The sequence below is a fragment of the Bos indicus genome, chromosome 11 (genome assembly GCF_029378745.1).
Source record: "Bos indicus isolate NIAB-ARS_2022 breed Sahiwal x Tharparkar chromosome 11, NIAB-ARS_B.indTharparkar_mat_pri_1.0, whole genome shotgun sequence".
Taxonomy (NCBI): domain Eukaryota; kingdom Metazoa; phylum Chordata; class Mammalia; order Artiodactyla; family Bovidae; genus Bos; species Bos indicus.
Window position 1 is genome coordinate 56,438,345 of NC_091770.1, and position 22,137 is coordinate 56,460,481.

Here is a 22,137-nt window from a genome sequence, read left to right on the forward strand (position 1 = left end):
TTATTGCTTGTTGCAATACTTCATTTATTTTCATCGTTGAGTAAATTCTATTGTGTGGGCATGGCAAAATTTATTCTTCTCTTGATAGACGTTCGGGTGGTTTTCAGTCTTGTATATTATAAACAGAGTTGTTGTGAATATTAGTATATGAATTTATATAGAAATAAATGCTTTCATCTATCTTGAGTAAATATCCAAGAACAGAATACTTGTGTTGCACAATAGGCATATTGCTAATGTTTTAAAAACTGCCACACATTTTCTGAAGTTACGGCATTTAGATCACCTCCAGCAGCGAATGAGAGTTCCAACTATTTTGCATTCTCAGTATGGTCAGGCTTTCTAATTTTAGCCATTCTTATAGACACAAATGTGCTTCTCTAAATAATGAGTGACAGTGGAAATTTTTCATGTCTTAATTTTCTATCTACATATCTTTTGGAGAAACTATGTTTCAATCTCTTTCCCACTTTGTACTGGGTTGTTTGTATTTGGGTGAGTTATTATCAAGTTGTAAGAGTTCTTTATATATTGTAGGCAAAATATCTTTATGGGTATATATCTTGAAAATATTTTCTCCCAGTTGGTGAGATTTTTAATAGGGTCTGATGAGAGCAAAATCTTTTCATTTTATCTAATCCAACTTACTTATTTATGTTCTTGTGTAGTTTGTAGTTGTTTTATCTTTGGCTTAATGTTACAAGATTGTCTTCTATATTTTCTTTTTCAAATATTATATGTTTACACTTTATATTTAGACCTACATTCCATTTTGAGTTAATTTTTTAATAAGATGTGAGTATAGGGCAAGGTTAATTTATTTTTCATATGGACTATGATTTTTTGCCACCATTTCTTATGACAATCCATTACTGAATTTTTTTTCTTACAGTTTTCCCCTTAGCTTTATTAGTTGAAGTACAGTGTTGCTGCTGCTCAATCGCTCAGTAGTGTCCAATTCTTTGTGACTCCATGGACTGCAGCCTGCCAGGCTCCTCTGCTCATGGCAAAAATACCAGAGTAGATTGTCATTTCCCTCTCAAGGGACCTTTCTAAACCAGGGATTAAATCTGCATCTCCTGTGTTGGTAGGTGGATTCTTAACCTCTGTACCATCTGGGAAGCCCTTTAGCTGTATTAAGGATTCTCAAAAATAAACATTTTATATATTTTTGATGTTACAAAGAACATCAAATTTGAAATTACAAAGAACCCAAGATAGAGTGCAGATTAAAATCAATGAATCTCTTAACAATGAATCAAACAACCATACTAAAGAGGGTGGGGAAAATGACCTGTAAACAGTATGTTGGCTGGATACTTATAAAGACTAGAGATAAAAAAGAACTGTACACACTGTACTGTAGTATATAAATTTGTTTCTCACAGGAATCTAGAAGAGCAATATGAAAGCATATTAAATATATACCAGATTTGGTAAATAAATTAATATATTGTAGATATGAACCCACTCCAGTGTTCTTGCCTGGAGAATCCCAGGGACGGGGGAGCCTGGTGGGCTGACGTCTATGGGGTTGCACAGAGTCGGACATGACTGAAGTGACTTAGCAGCAGCAGCAGCAGCAGATATGAAGAGACCGTTTTCTCTCTGTGGGAGAAAGTAATTACAATTAAGAAAAGGAGTAGTTATAAAACCTAAGTTTTTTTTAAATTATTTTATAAATCCCAAGCACATACTGGCATGTTTACCATAAAGGGTAATCTGGATCTTCAGGAATTTTCCATCCAGTTCTAAGCTTTACTGGAGTCTGAGTTATGAGTGAAGGTTCTCTAGGATTTTCCTCTTCTGAAAAATTTAAGAAGATCTTGTAGCTACTACAGGCTAGGAACATCAAAGAATTAGGCAGAACCTTGTCTTTTTTCTATCCAAATTATTATGTTTTTAATAGTTTTTTTCCTTTTTCTTGCTGAGTAGTATTGGCGCTGTGAAGAAATTATAGATTTTTTTTTAACCATTCACTTTTTGAAGAACATTTGGATAGCATCCAGTTTTGTGCTGGATATAAATAAAGCTGTTATAAACCTTTCTGTGCAAGTTTCTAAGTGAAAATAAGGTTTTACTTGTCTGGAATATAAGTTTAGCAGGGCTCAGAGGGGAATATGCAGCATTAAATACCTACATTAGAGAAGAGAAGAGGTCACAAATCAATGATTGAGTTTGTTACCTAGGAAACTACACTAAACCCAGTATCAGGAGAAGAAAGGAAATAATCCAGAGAAGAGCAAAAATCAGTAATCAACTTTTTGAAAGAAATTTGTCTTAAAACACTTTTATAAACTCCTATACAATCAAATAGCTATATCTTACAAATAGCTCCTATACCTTACAAATAGCTAGGAAAAGAAGAGAAGCTAAAGGCAAAGGAGAAAGGGAAAGATATACCCATTTGAATGCAGAGTTCCAAAGAATAGCATGGAGAGATAAGAAAGCCTTCCTCAGTGATCAATGCAAAGAAATAGAGAACAATAGAATGGGAAAGACTAGAGATCTCTTCAAGAAAATACAATATTGTAAAGTTTAAAAATAAAATAAAACTAAAAAAAAAAGAAAAAGAAAATTAGAGATACCAAGGGAACATTTCATGCAAAGATGGACACAAAAAAAGGACAGAAATGGTATGGACCTAACAGAAGCTAAAGATATGAAGATGAGGTGGCAAGAATACACAGAAGAACTATACAGAAAAGATCTTCATGACCCAGATAACCACAATGGTGTGATCTAGAGCTAGACATCCTGGAATGCAAAGTCACGTGGGCCTTAGGAAGCATCACTTCGAACAAAGCTAGTGGAGGTGATGGAATTCCAGTTGAGCTATTTCAAATCCTAAAAGATGATGCTGTGAAAGTGCTCCACTCAATATGCCAGCAAATTTGGAAAACTCATCAGTGGTTACAGGACTGGAAAAAGTCAGTTTTCATTCCAACTGAAAGAAAGGCAATGCCAAAGAATGTTCCAACTACTACACAATTGCACTAATCTCATACACTACAAAGCAATGTTCTAAATTTTCCCAGCCAGGCTTCAAAAGCATGTGAACTGTGAATTTTCAGATGTTCAAGCTGGATTTAGAAAAGGCAGAGGAACCAGAGATCAATTGCCAACATCCGCTGGATCATTAAAAAAGCAAGAGAATTCCAGAAAAACATCTACTTTTGCTTTATTGACTATGCCAAAGCCTTTGACTGTGTGAATCACAACAAACTATGGAAAATTCTTTAAGAGATGGAAATACCAGACCACCTGAACTGCCTCTTGAGAAACCTATATGCAGGTCAGGAAGCAACAGTTAGAACTGGGCATAGAACAACAAACTGGCTCCAAATCGGGATAGAAGTGTATCAAGGCTGTGTATTGTCATCTTGTTTATTTAACTTATATGCAGAGGACACCATGGAAAATGCTGGGCTGGATGAAGCACAAGCTGGAATCCAGATTATCAGGAGAAATATCAACAGCCTCAGATGTGCAGGTCACACCACCCTTATGGCAGAAAGTGAAGAAGAACTAAAGAGCCTCCTTGATGAAAGTGAAAGAGGAGTGAAAAAGTTGGCTTAAAACTCAACATTCAGAAAACTAAGATCATGGCATCTGATCCCATTACTTCATGGCAAATAGATGGGGAACAATGGAAACAGTGATAGACTTTATATTTGGGGGTCCAAAATCACTGCATATGGTAGCTGAAGCCATGAAATTAAAAGACACTTGCTATTTGAAAGAAAAGCTATGATCAACCTAGACAGCATATTAAAAAGCAGAGACATTGCTTTGCAAACAAAGGTCCATCTAGTCAAAGTTATGGTTTTTCCTGTAGTCATGTATGGATGTGAGAGTTGGACTATAAGGAAAGCTGAGCGCTTAAGAATTGATACTTTTGAACTGTGGTGTTGGAGAAGACTCATGAGAGTCCCTTGGACTGCAAGAAGATCCAACCAGTCCATCCCAAAGGAAATCAGTCCTGAATAGTCATTGGAAGGACTGATGTTGAAGCTGAAACTCCAAAACTTTGGCCACCTGATGCGAAGAGCTGACTCATTTGAAAAGTCCCTGATGCTGGGAAAGATTGAAGGCAAGAGGAGAAGGGGATGAGAGAGGATGGGGTGGTTGAATGGCATCACTGATTCAAAGGACATGAGTTTGAATAATCTGTGGGAGTTGGTGATGGATAGGGAGGCCTGGTGTGCTGCAATCCCTGGGGTCCCAAAGAGTCAGACACGACTGAGTAACTGCACTGAACTGAACTGATATCCATCAAGAGAGGGCTACACATTGTTTTCAAGTGCAAACGTATATGTGCCAATGTCAAGTTCTCTGAAAGACACAACTAAAAAACTCATTGAAAATTCCCATGAAGAAAACATTTTACTTCACTAGTGAAAGCTATGAAATATTTAAGGAAGAATCAATGTCAAAACCATGGAAATATTTTCATAAACTGGAAGATAAAAGAAGATTTCCCAGCCATTTAATAAGGCTAACATTATCCTGATATGAAAACCAGAAAAATATACTTAAACAACCAAGCAAAAATAATCCTTATAAACAAAGATAGCAAACTTCATATCAAAATTTAATAAATTGAATAAAGCAATATATTAAATAATAGAACATCATGACCAAGAAGTATTTACTCAAAATTATCAATATAGTTCCCCATATTACTAGAATATAAAAGAAAAATTGTGATGATATAGCATGTGTATATGACTATTATTTTAAATTATTTTATATAATAGTTACTATTAAATTACTATTTTAAATACATATGTGTGTGTTGGCCTTCCCATGTGGCACTAGTGGTAAAGAACCTGCCTGCCAGTGCAGGAGACATAAGAGACATGGGTTTGATTCCTGGTTAGGGAAGATCCCCTGGAGGAGGTCATGGCAACCCACTCCAATATTCTTGCCTGGAGAATCCCCATGGACAGAGAAGCCTAGAAGGTTACAGTCCATAGGGTTGCACAGAGTTGGACATGACTTAAGTGACCTAGCATGCATGCGTGTGTGTATTGTTACTACAGTCAAGATCTACAAGGTTCTCTCTTAGGGAATAAGTTATTAAAAAATACAATATTTTGGAAAACCATGAGGAAATGATGCCAATGAAAACTCCAATATTGAAAAGGTACGTATTATGAAATAACCCAGTTATAAGGATAGAGAACAGATTAGTGATACCAAAGGTTTAGGGATAGGGGGAAAAGGTAGGTGAGTCTCTTCAGAGACAGTGTTGTAATACAGTTAAGTATTTCATTGTAGTGTAGGTTAGAAAAATGGCATGCTTCTGTCTAATTCATTTATGCTTCTCCCAATGAGAAGCTGCAGACTAAGCTAATCTAAGTCTTAATTTTTCAGAAGATAAAAACCTATAAAACCTTTACTCATAGCTCTTACTCCAGAGTAAAGCTTTGAACTGGATGGGAAATTCCTGAAGATCTGGGTGATCCCTCCTGGGGAACATGCAGTAATGTTCTTGAGAATCCCCAGAATAAGCCAAGTAGGGAAAATTATAAAGACTTGCCTCTTTGAAGAGTTAAGTAAGATGATACTCATCTTGGTGAACTGATTTTTACATACTACTGGGAGCCTGACAGTCTAGAAGTACAGACAAGGAACTTCTACCTCAGAAACTTTTCAATTCAGCATCACGTACTGTTTTTGCTGGTGACATCCTTGGTCTGTTCACTGTCTCTATCTGTATTTGGATCCCATACTTCTCTGGCTTTGTTACCCACTCCATTGTGATCTTCTGGCTTCCATTGCCTTTTTAACCAGAATTTAACAGGATGCATTCCTGATTTTAGATCACTGTTATTCTCTCTTGGCCTTGAGCTTTCTCTAACCCTTTATCTACTCCACTCCCATAGAGAAGTTCAAAGTAGAATCCATACATACCTGTCCTTTGTGTATTCTCAGGATGCATATTTGAAAGATGCAAGAGGTAGGGTGTTGGAGAGAGAGGTCCCGGGGCTTATGCAGGGAAGTCTGGGCATGACATGTGGTGCTGAGCTGCTGATGATAAGTAAATCTCACTCAAAGAAGCCTTAAGATTTCACAAAAGAACATAGTAGCTTACCATTAAAACATAAAAGCATATGCTTGTGACTTACAAAACTGCTAATTAAACACAATATGCACATGCTGGCAGCTTACAAAATGTGGCCTGTCACCACTCAGATTTCTGGCACCCTGGACCCCCTTACATCCCACCCACCAACATTATCTGAGTTCTGCACAGCACACAGTTCATCTGTTTTTCCATCTCAGCAGTGCCAGCTATCCCCTGAGGAGAAACTCAGGAATGTTCACCAAGAAAGAGAAGTGGGAGATCTTTGTAGTATATTCTAGCCACTCTCTGGATCTTGGTATGAAGTGCAAACAGCTGGTAGCCAAGTCTTGCCAGCTTCAGGCTGACTTCTCCCCACACCCTTGGTCTTCAAATAAGCTGTCCTCTGACAGGGAAGACGAAACCATTGGAAATACTTCAAATTCAACACAGGCTGATTTTTCTCTCCCAAATCTAAATACATCCACATCCAACTGCCAAGTTTCTAGATTTGTGGAAACCTGCAGATTCTCTTGGACTATAAAACTGGTTCCCCTACTGAACAAAAGTCATTGCCTGCTTTGCCCTTTCATGATTCTATAAAGGTTCCAGGGTTTTCATGATCTTGTTCTCCTCTCCTTCGCTTGCTATGCTCCTCCCACTATCACAGCCTTCAGCTTAAACTTCCTCTCTTGGACGAAACCGGAAAAGGCAATGGCAACCCACTCCAGTACTCTTGCCTAGAGAACCCCACGAATGAGGAGCATGGTGGGCCACAGTCCATGGGGTCACGGAGGAGTCAGACAGGACTGAGTGACTCCACTTTCACTTTTCACTTTCATTCACTGGAGAAGGAAATGGAAACCCACTCCAGTATTCTTATGTGGAGAATCTCAGGGATGGAGGAGTCTGGTGGGCTGCCCTCTCTGGGGTCGCACAGACTCGGACATGACTGACGCGACTTAGCAGCAGCAGCAGCTTGGAGGAAACATGCAAACATCTTATCTCTGGCAACAGGAGTCTAAGCAATAATGAATTCCTAGAAGGAATCATGGCATGGGCTGAACTTGGAGAAGCATCCCCCCAAATTTCACTGAATCCAGAGGATTGAAACGATGAGATCCAAAGATATTACTACAACCCATCTTTTAGGAACACAGCAACTTTGCTCTGGTTATCATGAGACCCTCCAGTAGAGCGTGCCCTTCAGATGGTGTTTCCTAAACTGCTTTTGATTCACTCTCAGGGAAGAAGTTTTTGGGCTCTTGAGACTCTCTTCCAGAAGGTCACCAAATCCTAAGTCAACACTGGCTCAATTTCTCCCCTCAATTCTGTCTTTCAGGACAAGAATTGTTAAATCAAAGGAGTATTGAGGACTTGTGATACTGGTATTTTATATTCTCCTCTCCTTTTTATTTTTCCTTCCTTCCTTCTTCAGTGTGTGACTACATTCCCTGAATCAACATGACTAAAGAAAGCCACTCGGGTAATTTACTCACAAAGTGTATGAGGCCTCTCCTATGGACAGAGCACAACCAGTGTAATTTTTAAGTTCTGCCTCAATAGTTGTGCTTTTGCTATGAAGCACTTATCCTCGGGGGCTGGTGGCTCAGATGGTAAAGAATCTTCCTGCAGTGCAGGAGACTGGGGTTTGATTCCTTAGTTGGAAGATCCCCTGGAGAAGGGAATGACTACCTGTTCCAGTATTCTTGCCTGGAGAACTCCATGGACAGAAGAGCCTGGTAGGCTCCAGTCCTCGGGGTCCCAAAGATTTGGACACAACTGAGTGACTAACACTTTCACCTTTTTTTCAGTTATCCTCAGAACTGAGTGTCCCTCACATTGCTTTTGATTTTGGACACACTTGACAATAATTTATGAGAAGTATATTCATTTGAATAATGCTTAAGAACGGATATTGTTCTTATGCAAATAATAATAATCAACATTTATTAGGAGTTTCCCACATGCCAGACATTTTATATAGCTTCTACTTGTATTAACTTATCATCATTTCCAAGTCTATCAATGAATTGCTGTTGACTATACCGACGTGCACAAAATATGCAAAAGGGGGCTTCTTTAGAGCATCTACTGGAACTTGGCCCTGCCAACAGCTTGGTTTTGTCCCAGTGATACTAATGTTAGATTTCTGGCTTCCAGAATTGTATGAAAATAAATTTGTCATACGTTAAGGTGCCTGGACTGTGGAAATTTATTACAGCTGTCATAGGACACTATACCATTTTAGAATTCTTTTCTAGTGACAGCATTCCTCAGTGTAAACCACACCCAACTTGAATTGTTTATGCAAAAAGAAAGTGATTGAATCATAGTAAGGTGAGTCTATCAAGGATTGGTTACTTATGATTCAGTACATTGATTGCGACATAAACCCAGATGATACAAACATTTCATTCAAAGATGTCATCCTCCTAAAATCGAACTAATTTCTTCCAGTAGTATAATAGATTGGTAGGTTCATTCTACTTTCTGTAAATATGAAGTTCTGTCTGGTGCCAGGCATGGTTAAGGGTGATGAGGAGATGGCCAAAGCCAAATGACTAAGCCACTTCTGGTGGCTTTAGATGATTCCTCCATTTTGTTTCAGGCTTAGTAATCTCTCAAGACCCACTTCAGGAGCCAAAGATTAGACTTCCATTCATTTCAACATGCTAAATAAGTAGCTGCATGTGTACTCAGTTGTGTATGACTTTTTGTGACTCCGTGGACTGTAGCCCAACAGGCTCCTCTGTCCATGGAATTTTCCAAACAAGAATACTGGAGCAGGTTGCCATTTCCTGCTCCAGGAATTTTCCTGACTCAAGGATCAAACTCATGTCTCTTGAGTCTCCTGCATAGGCAGGCAGTTTCTTTACCATTGTGCCACTTGGGCTGGCATTACAAAAAACTTCCAAACAGATGGGAACCGTAGGGAGCTTATTTGTTGTTGTTTTTCAGTCTCTCAGTCATGTCCGACTCTTTGTGACCCCATGGACTGCAGCATGCCAGGCTTCCCTGTCCTTCACCATCTCCTGGAGCTTATTAACTCACATCCATTGAGTCAGTGATGCCATCCCACTATCTCATCCTCTGTCATCCCCTTCTCCTCCTGCCTTCAATTTTTCTCAGCATCACAGTCTTTTCTAATGAGTCAGCTCTTTGCATCAGGTGGCCAAATATTGGAGGCTATGCTATATTAAAATAGTTAGATATAGGCTGGGTTTTTAGGTTCATGGAAGCTGTTGGTTTGATGTCAAATGCCTCTGAGATGGTGCAGTGGCATATAATACTTACAAGAATCACTGAGAAATATCCATTTGGAGTCTAAGAAACACAAGTCATTACTGAATGAAAATTTAGAGAGAAAATAATTCAACTAAATGTGTACAGAAAGAAGTATTTGTATACTGAGATAAATGGATAAATAAAACATAATGGATGAGTAAACAAAAAGAAGTTTAATCAAATAAATTAAACCTTAATAATAAAATTCCAGCTGCAGAAAGAGTATAAACTACTTGATAAAATGTATATATGCTTTTATAGAACATAGATTAATACAATTTATTATGTATTGATTGATTCCCATGTAGCTTAAAAAATAATAGAAGAATACACAAAATGTAAGAGTGTACAGGGAAACAATGTTATTTTTGCTTGGACAATTTATGATGAGTTTTTTTTTTTTCTTTTTATAGAGACTGGAGATTTAAAACAAGGAATAAAACGACACTTTTCCCCCTGAATAGTAGATTTATATGTGTTCATTTAATTAATATATTTATTTCCACATTTAGTAAAAGTAGTTGTATTAATACTCTCTAAAGAGCTTATAACCAGAAAAAGAAAATTTTTTCTATTTTCAACAAATAAGAATTCAGCCATATTCTTCAGAGTTATCAGAGGGTGATGTCCAGTACTTGGTACTGTTGGGGTTCAGAATAGGCTACCTCAAAATGTGCATCAGTGAATACTGATTATTTTCAACTAATGCTGCACAAGGAACACTCTGACCCCCCTTTCTGTTTTGCTGAAAGCAGGAAATAAATCTCATATGAAAGGTGCCCTCGCAGTATCTGAAGGTAGAGGGACACCCTGATGGCAAAGACAGGGAATTCAGAATGAGAAGCCTGTGTAAATGAACCTTGTTTCTTCTTTAATGCACTCTGTTTTGGTTCTTTACTAACTGGGCACTGCTAATCTTTAACTTATATGCAGAGTACATCATGAGAAACGCTGGGCTAGAAGAAGCACAAGCTGGAATCAAGATTGCCTGGAGAAATATCAATAACCTCAGATATGCAGATGACACTACCCTTATGGCAGAAAGTGAAGAGGAACTAAAAAGTCTCTTGATGAAAGTGAAAAAGGAGAGTGAAAGTTGGCTTAAAGCTCAACATTCAAAAAACGAAGATCATGGCATCTGGTCTCATCACTTCATGGCGAATAGATGGGGAAACAGTGGAAACAGTGTCAGACTTTATTTTTTTAGGCTCCAAAATCACTGCAGATGGTGACTGCAGCCATGAAATTAAAAGACCCTTACTCCTTGGAAGGAAAGTTCTGGTCAACCTAGATAGCATATTCAAAAGCAGAGACATTACTTTGCCAACAAAGATCCGTCTAGTCAAGGCTATGGTTTTTCCAGTAGTCATGCATGGATGTGAGAGTTGGACTGTGAAGAAAACTGAGTGCCGAAGAGTTGTTGTTTTTTAAGTGTGGTTTTGGAGAAGACTCTTGAGAGTCCCTTGGACTGCAAGGAGATCCAACCAGTCCATCCTAAAGGAGATCAGTCCTGGGTGTTCATTGAAGGACTGATGCTGAAGCTGAAGCTCCAATACTTTGGCCACCTCATGCAAAGAGTTGACTCATTGGAAAATACCCTGATGCTGGGAGGGATTGGGTGCAGGATGAGAAGGGGATGACAGAGGATGAGATGGCTGGATGGCATCACTGACTTGATGGAGGTGAGTTTGTGTGAACTCCGGGAATTGGTGATGGACAGGGAGGCCTGGTGTGCTGCAATTCATGGGGCTGCAAAGAGTCGGACACGACTGAGCGACTGAACTGAACTGAACTAAATGTAAGTTTCTTTATTCTGTCAACACTTCAAAATTTATTTATTTCTTTGTCAAAAAGTATAAAAGCTGCCTGCTTCGGCCTCTTTTTATTCTTTTATCAGACTTCTATATACTTGAATTAAATTTCGCTTCATTTTCTCCTGTTAATCTGTTTTTTATTTTATTTATTATTTTATTTTATTTTTTAACTTTACAATATTGTATTGGTTTTGATCTGTTTTATGTCAATTTTATTACTAGTCCAGGTGCAAGAATTCCAAAGTGATAAAAGGAAAAATGTGCTCCTCCCAGATACTTGAACCAGGCAGCAGGCTGGCTGGACCCTGTTTCCCACCCTCATTCTGCTACAAATGAGAGATCCTGGCACACCTGACAAAGCCCTACTGCTGCTGCTGCTGCTAAGTCGCTTCAGTCTGTCCCTGGTATTCTTCAGGCAAGAGTACTGGAGTGGCTCGCCATTGCCTTCTCCCGACAAAGCCCTACAGAAGGTGTGATTTCTTATCGTGTCAGCCTCCCAGATCTCTGCCTGCAGGATCTGATGGGAGGGAAGAGGTGAAAGACTGTTTTCTCTTGCTCTCAATTTAGACAAGCATGAGAAAATGTAAGTGGAGCTAGATCCTTTTGAGTGACTCTTTTGAATGATCTACCAGAGATGGTCACTGTTTTTCTTTGTCTCTCTCTCTCTTGAGATGTTTTTCATAGGAGCAAGAATCATAGGGCAGAACACAGGCAGAGACCCTCTAAGTCTGCCTTTGGACCCAATCACACCAACTTTTGAATCAATGGTCTCAATAAACTGGCATCAATTAAACACACTTAACTGTGAGTCCTTTATGAAAAGCCAAATAAAGTTTTTTTCTTCAGTGTTATTCTATGCTCTGAGGGCTTTGCTTTATGTCTAGTGAAAATATTCTCTCTGGTCTCTGCATTACGGAAGGTATATTTGCTGGGGTGCATGTGTTGGCCAAAGACATTGACTGGAGTTCCAATACTTGAAGTCATAAGCAGCACTCTTTTTGTCTGGCTGTGTCAATTATTAGGGGAGTTTGTCATAAGGGGTTCCAGTTCTTAAGGGGCCTTTGTTATCTCAACATTTGTTGCTTGTTAGTGCTAGAATAGTCCAATTCCTCTTGCACTTCCACGATGTCATTAACTAGCAACTTTATCCCTGGAGGCACCCCATGTTTTTGTTTGACACCAGAGACACTGTATTCACTGCACCATTCTCAACACCTACATCGATAAATGACTTACTTTCTTAGCCTAACATTGGAACTGAACTTTCTAAATCTTGTAAGAGTACTAGCTTGTGAGACTTGTCTTGCTTCTTTGATTAGGCCATACTAAAATGATTATTGGTTTGAGTTCCAAGTTGAAATCAACATATTAGCCTCCTCATCAATGTCCTAATGATGGATCTTTTAAATTGGCTATATTTAAAAGGAAACATATTTTTTGAAAGCTCTCATCATAAACAGCTGCCCCATTGGTACTTATGAGAGATCAAATCATAAGGGGAAAATATATTATGACTGGTCTTAAAGAACCTTTTATTAAAAGAACAGAAATCCTACTTAAACAAAAGCTAATATATAAGCTCCTCTTCTTAAAAGTTGCCCCAATACCTTAGTATTTTACCTGACCCTCCTACAAAAAATCTGGAAATAATTCAGCTGGAGGACAATAATCAATGGCTAACAGAAACCCACTCCAGTGTTCTTGCCTGGAGAATCCCAGGGACAGGAGAGCCTGGTGGGCTGCCGTCTATGGGGTCGCACAGAGTCGGACACAACTGAAGTGACTTAGCAGCAGCAGCAGCAGCAACAGAAACAAATATCTGTTTCTTACAGGTTTCTATAAAACCAGAAGTACACCTCAAAACAAATCAAGGCCCATCTATCTTTACTAGTCCCAAGGTCTCATCTATTTCTCTCAAAGTGCTTTCAGATGTTATAAAAGATCAGGGTATTAGATGAAAACTGTCCTGTATTTAAGAAAAAAATGTTTTAACAATAATTATCCTAAGATTTATAATAGGCATATATATTCCAAAACTCTTGAGAAAACTTACATTCTCCTTCTCTGTCTCTTAAAGTTATAAATCTTATTATGTCTTTTGAGACTGAGCCCTTATTAACTCAAAAGGTAGATCATGAAACCAAAAAAAAAAAAAGAGAGAGAGAGAGAGAAAGAGGCCTTTTTCAACACAAACTGCTAAAAAGACTCTTATTACCAAACTTTTTAAAATCACAACCTACTTAACATTGCCTGTCTAGGGCACATACAGATATTAAACAGTTTCTCTGAAATTATTAAGGACTTTAGCCATCTGAATGAATGATTATTTTTTTATAAATTAGTGAGATTTTTACTGAATCTGTGTAAAGAATAAAATTTTAATTGAAAACTGTTACTTCTCTTGCTGTGACTGTCTATATATCTATATGTATATGTTAACTCTGAATAAGATTGGCAAATTTAATTTGGCAAAGAGCTTTACTTAGTTGGCTTTAACAAACAAGTGCCTATATAAAAATTATCAAAAAGATATTAAAGACTAACGAATGCTTTTCACATTCACGTCATCTGAGAAAATCTTAGCAAATAAAAGCTAATTTTAAATTTGATGGTTCAATAAATACAGGCATGTCTTCAGAGTTAGCATTAAATATAATGCAAATAACTTTCATTCCATCTAAGTTTATTTATCAAATGGGCCAGTGCTGTCTGTGCTGCAAACTTTGTTATAAAAACAAATAAATCAAAAAAATAATATCTGACTGCATTAATGTCTCAGGAATTTTTATAAGTAATATACATATGATTATTAAGAACAAATAGATTAAATAGATGCAAATAAGAATTTTTAGATGAACTTAGCAATCGTTTTAAAAACATCTACTTAAATAATTTCTCAGTCTCTTTGATAATTTACATCCTTAGATTTTGCTAAGTTAAATTATGGGAATTCATTGAATGTCTAGATTATTTCTATATAAGATAAATACTGCAATTTAACTGTTAAACAAGTATAAGTTTATATCTGTATGGCAGAAAGTGAAGAAGAACTAAAGAGCCTCTTGATGAAAGTAAAAGAGGAGACTGAAAAAGTTGGCTTAAAGCTCAACATTCAGAAAACGAAGATCATGGCATCTGGTTCCATCATTTCATGGCAAATATATGGGGAAACAGTGGAAACAGCGGCTGACTTTATTTCGGGGGGTTCCAAAATCACTGCAGATGGTGACTTCAACCATGAACTTAAAAGACACTTACTCCTTGGAAGGAAAGTTATGACCAACCTAGACAGCATATTAAAAAGAAGAGACATTACTTTGTTGACAAAGGTCCATCCAGTTCAGGCTATGGTTTTTCCAGTGGTCATGTATGGATGTGAGAGTTGGACTATAAAGAAAGCAGAGCACCAAAGAATTGATGCTTTTGGTTTTTGTTGTTTTTTTTTTTTTCTAATTTTATTTTATTTTTAAACTTTACATAATTGTATTAGTTTTGCCAAATATCAAAATGAATCCGCCACAGGTATACATGTGTTATGGGTATGGGGAGGGAGGAGGGAGGAGGGTTCGGGAGGGGGAACACATGTATACCTGTGAATTGATGCTTTTGAACTGTGGTGTTGGAGAAGACTCTTGAGAGTCCCTTGGATTGCAAGGAGATCCAACTAGTCCATCCTAAAGGAGATCAGTCCTGGGTGTTCATTGGAAGGACTGATGCTGAAGCTGAAACTCCAGTACTTTGGCCACCTGATGCGAAGAGTTGACTCATTTGAAAAGACCCTGATGCTTGGAAACATTGTGGGCAGGAGGAGAAGGGGATAACAGAGGATGAGATGATTGGATAGCATCACCGACTCCAAACACATGAGTTTGGGTGGACTCCAGGATTTGGGGATGGACAGGGAGGCCTGGAGTACTGCGGTTCATGAGTTCACAAAGAGTCGGACACAACTGAGTGACTGAACTGAACTGAACTGAGTACGTACTTTTGATCTCTTAGTACAGAGAAACAATAAGTATGTTTCAATCCATTAGTAATTATATCTTGTGCTTTACTGAAAGATTGTACTATGAAATAACATATATTTCTGAAATTTATAAAATGTATTTGTGTTTATAAGACACAAAATATTAATATGGTTCACAATTTCTCTTACTTCTTTATATTCACTAATGAAATTAAGATTTCAAAGGTTTAAGATATGTGGTTAAAACTACCAGATATAATGATAGAAAATGAATGTGTTTTGGGATAAGAAGAAATATAAGGTATGGAGATGTTTTTTGTTTAGCAAATGTCCCAAAGTTGGTTATTTCTAAATAGGAAGGAAAATCAGGGACAAGCTAAAATGGACATAGAAAACTGTAAAATGTTTATAAATGAAGGAATCTTAGGAAAGAAATTTTATGTCTGGTCAGGACTAGACTAGAATGAATTAAATGAGGTAGGTGATTTTTAATATCAACATTAAACTAGTAGAAAAATAGGATTTTTTTTTTGGTTCAAAATACAAAGTTTCTTTTTTCTTTCTATTGGTCTGCTTTTGATAATATGAAGTTATGAAAGTTTTTTCTTTATATTTAAGCAATCTGCTAGAAAAAAAATCTTGTGTTTTGTGACAATAATCAGTTACATTATATGCTATCTTTATCAGGTCTTTGCTCTAATAAGTCTAGTCCTTTCAATAATAAAGAGCTAAGTTTAATTCAGAACTATGTAACCATTTATATTTGACTATGAAATCTCTAATTGTTGTTTTAGCTAAATGAATGACTATGATTTGTTCCACAGTTACCTATTTGACTAAATGTTTGAAGTCTTTTTAATATTTTAGACAGTTCAGTTCAGTTCAATCACAGTCGTGGATGACTCTTGGAGACCCCATGGACTGCAGCATGCCAGGCTTCCCTGTCCATCACCAACTCCCACAGCTTACTCAAACTCATGTCCATCAAGTCGGTAATGCCATCGAACCATCTCATCCTCTGTCATCCCCTTCTACTCCTGCCTTCAATCTTTCCCAGCAGTAGGGTCTGTTCCAATGTGTCAGTTTTTCAAATTAGGTGGCCAAAGTATTGGAGCTTCAGCTTCAGCATCAGTCCTTCAAAGGAGCATTCAGGACTGATTTCCTTTAGAATTGACTGGTTGGATCTCCTTGCCGTCCAAGGGACTCTCAAGAGTCTTCTCCAACACCACAGTTCGAAAGCATCAATTCTTTGGTGCTGAGCTTTCTTTATATTCAGACTGTCACATCCATACGTGACCACTGGAAAAACCATAGCTTTGACTAGATGAACCTTTGTTGGCAAAGTAATGTCTCTGCTTTTTAATATGCTAAGTTGGTCATAGCATTTTTTCCAAGGAGCAAGTGTCTTTTAATTTCATGGTTGAAGTCACTATCTGCAGTGATTTTGGAGCCCCCCCAAAATAAAGTCTCTCACTGTTTCCATTGTTTCCCCATCTGTTTTCCATGAAGTGATGGGACCAGATGACATGATCTTAGTTTTCTGAATGTTAAATTGTAAGCCAACTTTTTCACTCTCCTCTTTTACTTTCATCAAGAGGCTCTTTAGTTCTTTGCTTTCTGCCATAAATGTGGTGCCATCTGCATATCTGAGGTTATTGATATTTCTCCCGGCAATCTTGATTCCAGCTTGTGCTCCATCTGGACTGGCATTTCGCATGATGTACTCTGCATATAAGTTAAATAAGTATGGTGAGAATATACAGCCTTGACATCCTCCTTTCACAATTTGGAAACAGTCTGTTGTTACACCTCCAGTTCTAACTGTTTATTCTTGAACTGCATACAGATTTCTCAAGAGGCAGGTCAGGTGGTCTGGTATTCCCATCTCTTTCACAGTTTTCCACAGTTGTGATCCACACAGCCAAGGGCTTTGGCATAGTCAACAAAGCAGAATGTTTTTCTGGAACTCTCTCACTTTTTTGATGATCCAATGGATGTTGGCAATTTTATCTCTGGTTTCTTTACCTTTTCTAAATCCAGCTTGAGCATTTAGAAGTTAATGATTCACGTACTGTTGAAGCCTGGCTTGGAGGATTTTGAGCATTACTTTGCTAGCGTGTGAGATGAGTGCAATTGTGCGGTAGTTTGAACAATCTTTGGCATTGCCTTTCTTTGGGATTGGAAGGAAAACTGACCTTTTCCAGTCTTGTGACCACTGCTGGGTTTTTCAAATTTGCAGGCATACTGACTGCATCATCTTTTATCTTTCACAGCATCTTATTTTCAGATTTGAAATAGCTCAGCTGGAATTCCATCACCCCCTCTAGCTTTGTTCATAGTGATGCTTCTTAAAGTTCACTTGACTTCACATTCCAGGATGTCTGGCTTTTGGTGAGTGATCACATCATCATGGTTATCTGGGTCATGAAGATCTTATAGTTCTTCTGTGTATTCTTGCCACCTCTTCTTCATATCTTCTGCTTCTGTTTGGTCCATACCATTTTTGTCTTTTATTGTGCCCATCTTTGCATGAAATGTTCCCTTGGTATCTCTAATTTTCTTGAAGAGATCTCTAGTCTTTCCCATTGTATTGCTTTCCTCTATTTCTTTGGATTGATCACTGAGAGAGTCTTTCTTATCTCTCCATGCTATTCTTTGGAACTCTACATTCAAATGGGTATATCTTTCCTTTTTTCTGTTGTCTTTAGTTTCTCTTCTTTTCTCAGCTCTTTCTAAGACCTCCTCAGACAACCATTTTGCCTTTTTGTATTTCTTTTTCTTGGGATGGTCTTGATCACTGCCTCCTGTACAATGTCATGAACCTCCTTCCATAGTTCTTTGGGCAATATGTCTATCAGATCTAAGCCCTTGAATCTATTTGTCACTTCCACTTTATAATCACAAGGGATTTGATTTAGCTCATATTTGAATGATCTAGTGGTTTTCCCTACTTTCTTCAATTTAAGTCTGAATTTGACAATAAGGATTTCAAGTCAAATTCAACACAAAGTCTTTTTGAGTTGGAATTAACTTTGAGACATGAAATACTTTAGAAGGTGCCTGAAGTATCTCAAAAATTTGTTTTTCTTTATGAAAAGAAATATTAAACTAAGTATATTTGATATGTTAAATTACAAAGGCCACATTGTCAAATAAGTAACATTAAATTATGCTGTGTCTGTGTAGATATGTATTATGTGTTCCCAGAAATTATGTAAAATTCCTGGAAGGCATATATGTCCTGACATAAGGTTTTATCTGTCATTAAAACTGGGCTCAGACAGTAAAGAATCTGCCTGCAATGCGGGAGACCTGGGTTTGATCTCTGGGTCAGAAAGATCCCCTGTAGAAGGGAATGCCAACCAACTGCAGTATTCTTGTCTGAAGAACCCCAGGGACAGAGGAGCCTAGCAAGCTATAGTCTGTGTGGTGCAAAGAGTTGGACATGACTGAACTACTAACACTTTCTTTACACTAAAGGGCCTGACCTTAAGTACCAGGAAGATTCAGCAACAATAGAATCTGTAAACTTTGCGGTACATGTAGTTGAAGTCCATTCTGCTCCTGCAAAAAAACCAAAACCAAGCCAAACAAACAAACAAACAAACGTTTCTTGGCAGACTTTTGCCTTCCTAAGGTGCTTGTGAAAAGGCAACAGGCTGTGCCTGAATGAAAGAAATTAAGATGAATAAACAGTAGCTGTAGATTAAGCAAACAGCCAGGGCAATGGGAAAACAAATGGCTTGGCTTTTCCTGGCTCTCTGGAAAACCTTTTATTTATTTATTTATTTTTTGCATTTCTTCACCCTCCATAGTGCAGTTAAGATGATGCAAATTGTAAATAGACATTGACAGGAAGATTTCTACAAAATGAAAAAAGCTATCTACTTGCAATGTCTGACTTTTTGGGTTTATACTCTGGGGGAAAAATTTTTTTTTGTTCTCAGGGCCCTAGACTTCATTTCTCTGGACCTTTGAATTCTTGTAGCTGGACTTATTTAACTATCACTTAATGTGTGTTATCAAAATGTTCTTGTCTTTGTTTGTATTTTTTTGCAATAGGTTGAATCCTTCCCCTGCTGCAAAGGGGATGCCCCCTTAATTGTAAAGAAACTTTTAAAAATGTGTTTTCCATGTGGAGTCTACCTTCCACAAACTCCAGTGGCCAAGACACTTCACTGGGCAAACTCTTTACAAAAAACTTTCAAACTTGGGATTATCACGGTCCTTGTCACCTTCAATTATCAGGCAGGATCAACAGAACTAATGGAAAACTGGACTAAAAAAGAAGAGTTAATTACATGGGAATGAATGAACTGATGAATGATTATAATTTTTATAACTTTTGTCTAAAATACTACTGATTTTTTAATGTTTTGTTTTAAGATACAAGGAAAATTTTAAAAGATTTACAACAATTTATTAAAACAGACTTTTATAAGAAGAGTTAAAACACTGATCTTTCCTTCCCTAACTTATCCCTCCAGAATTCAGAAATTCTCAGGGAGCATACTTATTTTTTGGGCAATATAGCTATTTGCATAAGTTCAATAAGAATTTGTTCTCCTTGTAATAGGATACAATTAGAAATATTGATTATATCACCAAGGCTTTCACTGAAATGTTATATTCGAAAGATACATTTATAGGCAAACATGACCAGGGAGTTTGAAGAAACTAAGGTCAACTTCTTGGGGCCAATAAAGCCCCTTGGAAAAAACATCCTTGTACCTTGCCAACAGGATTCTCAGCAGCCTTACCTGGTAAATAAGGAAAGTTCCTTCCTGGATGGCCCAGGAATTTTAGGATACTTTGGGTATTCTAAGAGAAGAGAAATTCACCAAAATCTATAAGTATTACAGGCAACCCTTGTGACAGGTCTCAGGTGTGGCTTACTGGCCCTGAGAGGCTATTACAAATTTAATCTTATAACAAGTTCTAGCAAAACATACTTAAAAGAACCAATATAATCAATTGCCATTCTTGCTGGACTTATGAAAATAACTAGGCCAAGTTTATTAAATTAAAACTTGTTTTGCAAACAGATTGGTGTTAATTTGGCTGTCTTTGATAAAAATGAGGGTGATTTTAGAGAGGGAAAAAATATGCTTCAATTAAATTTTAATATTCATTTATAGATATTAAATTCTGGTGCTATTATTTTTCCTTGAGTCTTTGTTATTTAGCTGAAAATTAGACTGGATGCTGAATTTTTCTATTTTTCTCCAGTATTAAACCACAATTCTCTAAACTAATGTTTCCAGTTTTTATCCCATCCTTTTGTCTTGGAATCACTGAGAATTAAAATTGCTATTTTTTTAAAGCCCTGAAGATTGAAGTTTGTTGACTCGATATAAATTTCAGAGAAATCACCACAACAGTTCAACCTTAAATAATCCTTGAGGCTGTCTATGTATGAATCATTCAGAAAGTTTACCTAAACACCCAATTGCTTCACCAGAGATATTTCAAACTGAAGAATGTGCTTTGTCCCAATATCTAAAAATTGGCTTGACTGACTGAACTCTAGGATCAGAAACCGGATTATAATCTACTGTATCATTAATCTTTGCTTTCATTTTGTTCCCACAGAAGTGTCTCTTATTAAATACTTGATTCCTTATACATATGTCTAGCTTGGGGAGCCCATCAGCATCAGTCTCCTAAATTAAATACATCTGTTTGATCTGTTCTTAGAAACAAAAAGTTGCTTCAGTGAAATGGAGGATTCTGCTAACCCGTTATCTCTCTCTATAGTCAACAGCTCAGCTTTTAATATGAGAAACTTCTATGTTTCAGAGAAAGGAACTGTTGAGTCCAGAGTAGGTTGCCCCTAAATGTGCCTCAGTGGTATACTGATCGCGTTGAATTAAAGTTACTTAAGTGGCTAACAGGAGAGCGACACTGACCCTCCTTTTCGTCTCCTTGAAAGCAGGACATATATCTCTCATGTGAAGATGCATTCTCTGCTTCTGGAGGTAGAAAGACACTCTTATCACCCAAAGTAGGGAATCTGGGCTGAAAAACCCATGTAAACAAACCTTGTTCCTTCTTGTATTTCCTACTCCAAGACCAAACTTTATTTAGATACTTCACTAAGTAAGCACCCAAGGCCTACATTTTTTTTTGTTCTGTCAATTCCTCACAAATTTATTCTTTATTTGTCTAAAAGTATAAAAGCTGCCTGCTTTGACCACTTCTTAGGTTCCATTTCTATGAAACCTCCATGTACATGAATTAAAATTTGTCTATTTTCCTCCAGTTAATCTGTTTTGTTTCCGCTTTGTTTCAGCCACAAGAATCAAGAATTGTAGAGGGGGAAATTTCCCCATCCCCAACAGTACCAGGTTGTTATCTCTTGACGAAAGTAAGTTAGCAATTAATTTTTGAATATTAATACTTACAGGATTTTTTTAGTGGGATTCTATACTTTAAAAGAAGAATTTAAACACACAACGACTTTCAGGTATAAAGGACATGATAATTTAAAACACATGATAAATATATTGTAGCTAATGCGATTCTGAGAGGGAGAAGCTGTGAGCTACAAGGAGATTTAAAACGACAGTTGACACAGTTGTCTCATAAAGCCTTTAAAGCCTCAAATAGCTGCATACTTATTGAGATAGTTATCCTTGTTGCTTACATATATGGTTGAGCAAATTCCACATGCAAGGTAATAAAATAGAGGACTTTTGCTGTGTTCAAAGTGATGGCTTTTTCAGCAAAGCCTTAATCCCATCCCTTCAATATGTCCTTGCCCTCAGGAGCCTCAGTGTTCTACCCTTGGACTAGACATTGAAGACTTTCTATTGAGAGATTGTCTCCAAATTTCTTTAATTCATGGCAGTCCTGTGGGTAAGAATGTATCTTCAAAAATTAGGCTGAAGAGAAAAGAGGCTAAAAAAGCATGCAATGGACCCATTCCTTGTCTGCTTATAATGCAGGTTTTTTTTTTACTTCAAAGGAAAAGGCTAGTGTATTTAACACACACTTTG